We start from the raw sequence: 6,000 nt of genomic DNA, 5'->3' as shown, positions 1-6,000 counted from the left end.
ATCATAACTGTGATACATGGCCACATTCAACTGCAGAATAATACCCGGAAAATGAGATTTAAGCTTTACAACCTCTATTACCTATATGGCCACTCCGTCCAGTGGCTATGAGCCACATGTGACTATTTAAATGTAAATTTAAATACAACTTAAAGTTTAGTTCCTGGTCCTTGGTAGGCATATGTCAAATGCTGGAAGGAACATGTGCCTTATGGCTGCTGTACTACGTGATGTACTACATGGAACATTTCTATCATCATAGAATATTCTGTTAAAAAGTACTTCTCTAGGGGTGCCTGGGTGGTTCAGTCGGCTAAGTGTCCAACTCTTGGGTTTCAGGTCAGGTCATGATCTCACATGATCGTATGTTTGAGCCCTGCATTCATCTCTGTTCCTATAGGGTGGAATCTGCTTGGGATTCTCTCTTTCTCCCTCTCTCTCTGCCCCTCCCCTTCTCATCCTCTCTCCCTTCCTCTCCCTTAAAAATAAATAAATACAATTAAAAAAAAAAAGTACCGCTCTATAGTAAAGGCATGCAAGAGGGAAGAAATTCCACCAAACTTCCATGATGCCTCGCAGTGTCTAACATAGGGAAGAGCCATGTTCAAGGGTTCTTTTAAAAGGTTAATAGTTACTAGGGGCGTCTGGGTGGCTCAGTCGGTTAAGTGTCAGACTTCAGCTCAGGTCATGATCTCGCAGGTCTGTGAGTTCAAGTCCCGAATCGGGCTCTGTGCTGACAGCTCAGAGCCTGGAGCCTGCTTCGGATTCTGGGTCTCTTTCTCTCTCTGCCTCTTCGTCACTTGTGCTCTGTCTGTCTCTGTCTCTCAAAAATAAATAAATGTAAAAAAATTTTTAAAAATAAAATAAAAAATAAAAAAATAAAAGGTTAATGGTTACTTATCTATTTTTGTTGTAAGCCAAATATATTATCTCCTTACTGATTAACACTCTATATTTAGAATGGGAAGGAGCAAATAATGAGTAAGATAAAAATAGTGACTGTGCTCTAAATTTTTCTAAAATTTCAGTGGAATCACCTACAAATTTTGGTTCTCTTCTGCTACTACAAAATTCAAAAAAAGGCATAAAATAAACAAGACAGGGGCCTCTCAGAGATTTAATGCCACTTTCTGTGCCAGCCATTCTATAAAATATTAATGAGGACATTTGCTGTAATAAATGTTAATACATTCTCTTGAACGTGTGAACACTGGCAGATGATTCTTTATAGTGACATTCAGTAGTGAAGAGTTTATTAAAACAATATATTAATTTTTAGGAAGCTAAAAATAATACTTAAGTTCATATCTGCTGTTTTTAATAGTTTCCTACTGTTACTTTTTTCTAATTAGAAGAAAGTAATATTTTGCCGAAAATGCTTGAATCCAGGAACCAAAACATTGGGTACATAAAGCCCCGCATTCTTTGTGTCTCTTATTCATGATAACATTAGTGGAATCAGGAAAGGATAACTAGTCTGTGGACTTCCATATAATACTGAGAGGCATGCTAACCCATCCCTAGTTGCTTAGTGGGCGTGATTTCAAATCCAGCACCACTCAATATGTGATATTGAGAGAGAGTTCAAGAAAGTCTCTGATATACTAAAAGCCAACTCGGTATACCTAGAAGAAAAATCCTCATTTGAGAAACAATTGAGTGGATACTGTCTTTACCCATCTCTGGATATAACAACTGTGGTCTGTATGTTATTTGTGTGATATTTCTTGGACCACTCGAAAATGAAAGCATAGTTTTAAAGTTTATTTTAATCTAAAAATCAGGTAACTTGATTCGTAGGTAACTGTTACAATTTTTGCAAACATGAATTAAATTTGCCTTCTTCAAGGGTGAAGATTTTGTTTGATATTTCTGTTCATGGACATAATAATGGAAATTTTTCCTTTTGGAAATTAAGTAGCAAATGTAGAGAAAAACGTTCAATTCTAAAGCAGGGCTTCTCATAATGTTATAACGGCATGCCAAAAATATTAGTGTAAGCCCTCTGCCTTATATGGCACAACTTATTTATTCAACAAATATTTATGGAGTAACTTCCTCAGCCAAATCTTTGTATTGCATAGTTTAAGGGACCAAGGAAAAGTTAAAAACACAAAACAATTTAGGAGTTGGTTTGCAGTCCGTAGAAGAATCATGTTATTCAGGCCGCATATTGGAATCACCTGGGAAGGTGAGGCGACCTCAGTGTTTCCTCCACAACTAGCTTGTTGAAGCTTTACCTCCCAAAGTGATGGCTTTTGGAGCTAGGGCTTTGGGGAGGTAATTAGGGTTATATGAGGTCATGATGTCAGGGCCCTCTTAATGGGATTGATGCCCTTATATAAAGAGACAACAGAGCCCTGAGGCTTTCCCTCCCCTAGGGCTTGGGCACGTGATTCAGTCACGTGAGTACAAAGCAAGATGGCAACCACCTAGAACCCCAGAGAAGAGGCCTCAAAACAAGTGCCTCCCTTGCCTGCGTCTTCACCTTGGACCTCCTGACTTCCGGACGGTAAGAAACACACACACACACACACACACACACACACACACACGTATATATTTTGTATAAAATATCTAGTTTATGTCATTTTTTATGGCAGCCAGACATGAGTAATAGAGGAGGTAAAAGGTATATAAGAAGCCAAACAACAAAATCTTACACACATTCCCACTTCCAGAAGTTGTAATGGTTTTGTCTTGTTCTTGGGGCGTTGATGTTTTTTGAAAGCTCTTCAGGTGAATTTACTCTGTAGTCTGCTTTTCTTGCTTTCAGAAGAATTGTCCTGGAGAAGGAGTTTCAGTGTGCGTGTGTGTGTGTTTTCCACCCATGTACTCCTGAAGGCTGTAACACTCTCAACAGAAACCACTCTGTCAATAGTATTTCTGTACATAAGGAGAGGGTTTGCACAACTTGTACAAATTTAAACAAGCTCCTTGGACTGATGAGTCTTCATTTTCCTCTACTTGGATTAAGAATCCCTGTGTTAAAGAGCTGTTAGAAGATAAAGGTATTATTTTTATAAGAAACCTTTTGAGACCAGAGTTGCTCTTTGTTTGTTTGGGTTTTGTTTTTTTTGTTCGTTTGGTGCTCAGGTGATAGAAATTGACGTAGTGTTTAATAAGAGGAAAACTTGATTTTTTTAATGTTTATTTTTGGAACAGAGGGAGCAGGGGAGTGGCAGAGAGGGGGACAGAGGATTCAAAGCAGTTTCTGGACTGATAGCACCAAGCCCCATGTGGGGCTCAAATTCCTGGACCCCAAGATCATGACCTGAGCCAAAGTCAGATGATCAACTGATTGAGGCACCTAGTTGCCTCTATGGGAGGCAAACTTCTCTTCTTCAGCATGGACTCTTTGCATTTTCCGCATGTGTTTTGATCAGGAGAATTGGGAGTTGGGGGAAAGCGAGGTCTGAGACGTGAAAGTTCACAGAAAGTGCAATGTTGTAGCATGTATGATGCTTTCTATTTTGGGAAGTCCTACAAATCCTTGTAAAATTTGGCAAGGAGCGTCCTAGCCTGTAGGTGGGAGCTAAAACAGCAATTTGGGGGTAATTTATATGAGTAGACTTTTTCCATCACAGCATTGTAAAGTCTGGTCTTAACAGGTTTAGTCATTTATATCTTTGTATGAATTTAAGCTATTGTGCCATTAGTAATACCCATAATTTAGAAACAGAAGCCTAAGTTTCCACTGAAGGAATATGTCTGGGGTTAGTGAGGAAGCCAATTTATGTTTCTTCCCCCACCTCTTCCTAATAATTAAAAAATGCTACTTTACACGTAATTGGAAAAACAAAATATCATTCTCCACACTCCATCAACTGTTCGTGGACAGGATGGTACCTTTCTCAAGGGCTTTGGGATGTCCATACAAGAAGCCATTTCAAAGTATTGAATCTCTAGAGGACACAGGGAAGTCAGAGCTGATGGGGCACTATCAAGAAAGAGCCAAAGCATAAGAGACTCTTAAGAACAGAGAACAAACTGAGGGCTCATGGGGGGGTGGGTGGGAGGGAGGGGAGGGTGGGTAATGCGTATTGAGGAGGGCACCTGTTGGGATGAGCACTGGGTATTGTATGGAAACCAATTTGACAATAAATTTCATATATTTAAAAAAAAAGAAAGAAAAAGAAACTGCATAACAGGAGGGGGTGAATTTGCTGCCATTCCATATATTTAAACTTTTTGAGTCCCTTCATTTGCCAACTTTGGCGGGGGGGGGGAAGGGGCAGGAAAGCTAATGATTAATGAAAGGGAGTGGCCACACTTTGTTGACATTAACTTTGTAAGTGTCTTTCCAAGAGGGGAGGTGGGGGTCAGTTGCTTCAGCCTCACCTGAAACTCCTTGGAAATGCTAATGCTCTGGGGGTGGGTCCAGCAGTGGGCGCTTAAACACCTGCAGGTGCTTTGGAAGCGGACTCCAACCTGACAATTGCTTTAAAGTAACATCACCTGTAGGAAGGGTGCCACAGTTGCTGTAGAAGCCAATTATTTAAATAATGAACACCTACAAATACAAGGAGCTAAGAGAATAAGCCTGCAGAGCCCATACTTTGTGACAAGTTTTGAGTCTCTAGAGAAAACAGGGAGGCCTTGAGAAGCACTGCTGAGGGACAGAGTGGCAGAGGGACGAGGAACACCAACTCTAGAGCCAGACTGAGCTGGCTTCTGTCTTCACTGTACCACAGAAGAGCTCCATAGCTGTAAACAAGTTCCTTGAATCTTCTGTGCCTTAACCTCTTGATCTACAAAATACCTAATTCAAAGACTCCTTACAGAGATGAAGGAGTTAATACACGTAAAGCATTTAGAACAGTACCTGTAACACCAAGCTCTAAAAGAACTGGCTGTTATTTCGATCTTCATATATAATGAATGAGTTTACGTTAAAACCTCTTAATCCAGTTATAAGTTTTTCTTTTTTTTTACATGTAGACAGTGTGTATTAGTTTAAGTAACTTAAGGAATGAGGAAACTTCCAATCATTAATATCAAAGAACTAATCAAAATGCTTTGAATATTTAAAGAGGATTTATTGATCGGCATTGCTAAAAACTTGAGAGAAAAGAATCAAGGTGCAAGGTCTGTATTGGTGTTCACATGATTCCATCAGGACCTGCGTTCTATCTCTTCTAACTCCTAATAACGTGAATGATAGTTAATTCCTATACGGGGACCCACAAAATGGCAGCTGCCCTAGCAGCCACGCCTTGGGCACAAATCAAAACCTGTCAGCCTGCACTTAAGGGAAACACCTGTTAAGGAATCCTAATACATAACAATCACAGTCCTCCATCTCAAGTTTAGCTAGCTTGCCTAACCTTAGAAAATAGAACCTGTTGGGGCGCCTGGGTGGCGCACTCGGTTAAGCGTCCAACTTCAGCCAGGTCACGATCTCTCGGTCCGTGAGTTCGAGCCCCGCATCAGGCTCTGGGCTGATGGCTCAGAGCCTGGAGCCTGTTTCCGATTCTGTGTCTCCCTCTCTCTCTGTCCCTCCCTCGTTCATGCTCTGTCTCTCTCTGTCCCAAAAATAAATAAACGTTGAAAAAAAAATTAAAAAAAAAAAAAAAGAAAATAGAACCTGTTAGCCTTCTAAGGGAATCCCGGACCTCCTACCCAGTCATGCCCTATTGGTGCATAGCCTCTTGTAACACCACTGGTGAGGGACTATATACCCCCCGCCCCTCGTTTGATCCCCTATCCCTGGATTGTTTCCCTGGAATAAAGGACCTCAAACTTAGAACTACATTGTTTTACGGTTTATATGACAAGAGGCTCTCCCCAGGTTGTTTTTAGGGAAGTATAATTGACAATGTGACTGTAGTTTCAGGTACACAGTATAGTGATGTAATAATTCGAGACCTTATACAATACTACAAGAAGTGTAATAAACATCTGCTAGAACACAGAATTTGGTACAGTATTGACTACATTCCTTCTGCTCTACTTTTCATACTGGTGTTTTATAACTGGAAGCTTGTAGCTTTTAATCCC

The 6,000-nt window shown here is 40.3% G+C and overlaps 1 protein-coding gene across 1 annotated transcript in view; it reads left to right on the top strand.

Moving 5' to 3' along the window:
- The first annotated feature begins 2,409 nt into the window (after nucleotides 1–2,409).
- CACNA2D1 (calcium voltage-gated channel auxiliary subunit alpha2delta 1) overlaps nucleotides 2,410–6,000 on the top strand; it is a 709,277-nt gene continuing 705,686 nt past the window's right edge. The window contains exon 1 of the mRNA XM_047849277.1: nucleotides 2,410–2,512. The gene's annotated coding sequence lies outside the window, so the exon portion shown is untranslated. The remainder of the gene's footprint in view (nucleotides 2,513–6,000) is intronic.

Source organism: Prionailurus viverrinus, chromosome A2 (assembly GCF_022837055.1).
Source record: "Prionailurus viverrinus isolate Anna chromosome A2, UM_Priviv_1.0, whole genome shotgun sequence".
Classification (NCBI taxonomy): Eukaryota; Metazoa; Chordata; class Mammalia; order Carnivora; family Felidae; genus Prionailurus; species Prionailurus viverrinus.
The sequence above is the reverse complement of the archived record's forward strand: the minus strand, read 5'-3'. Positions and strand labels throughout refer to the sequence as shown.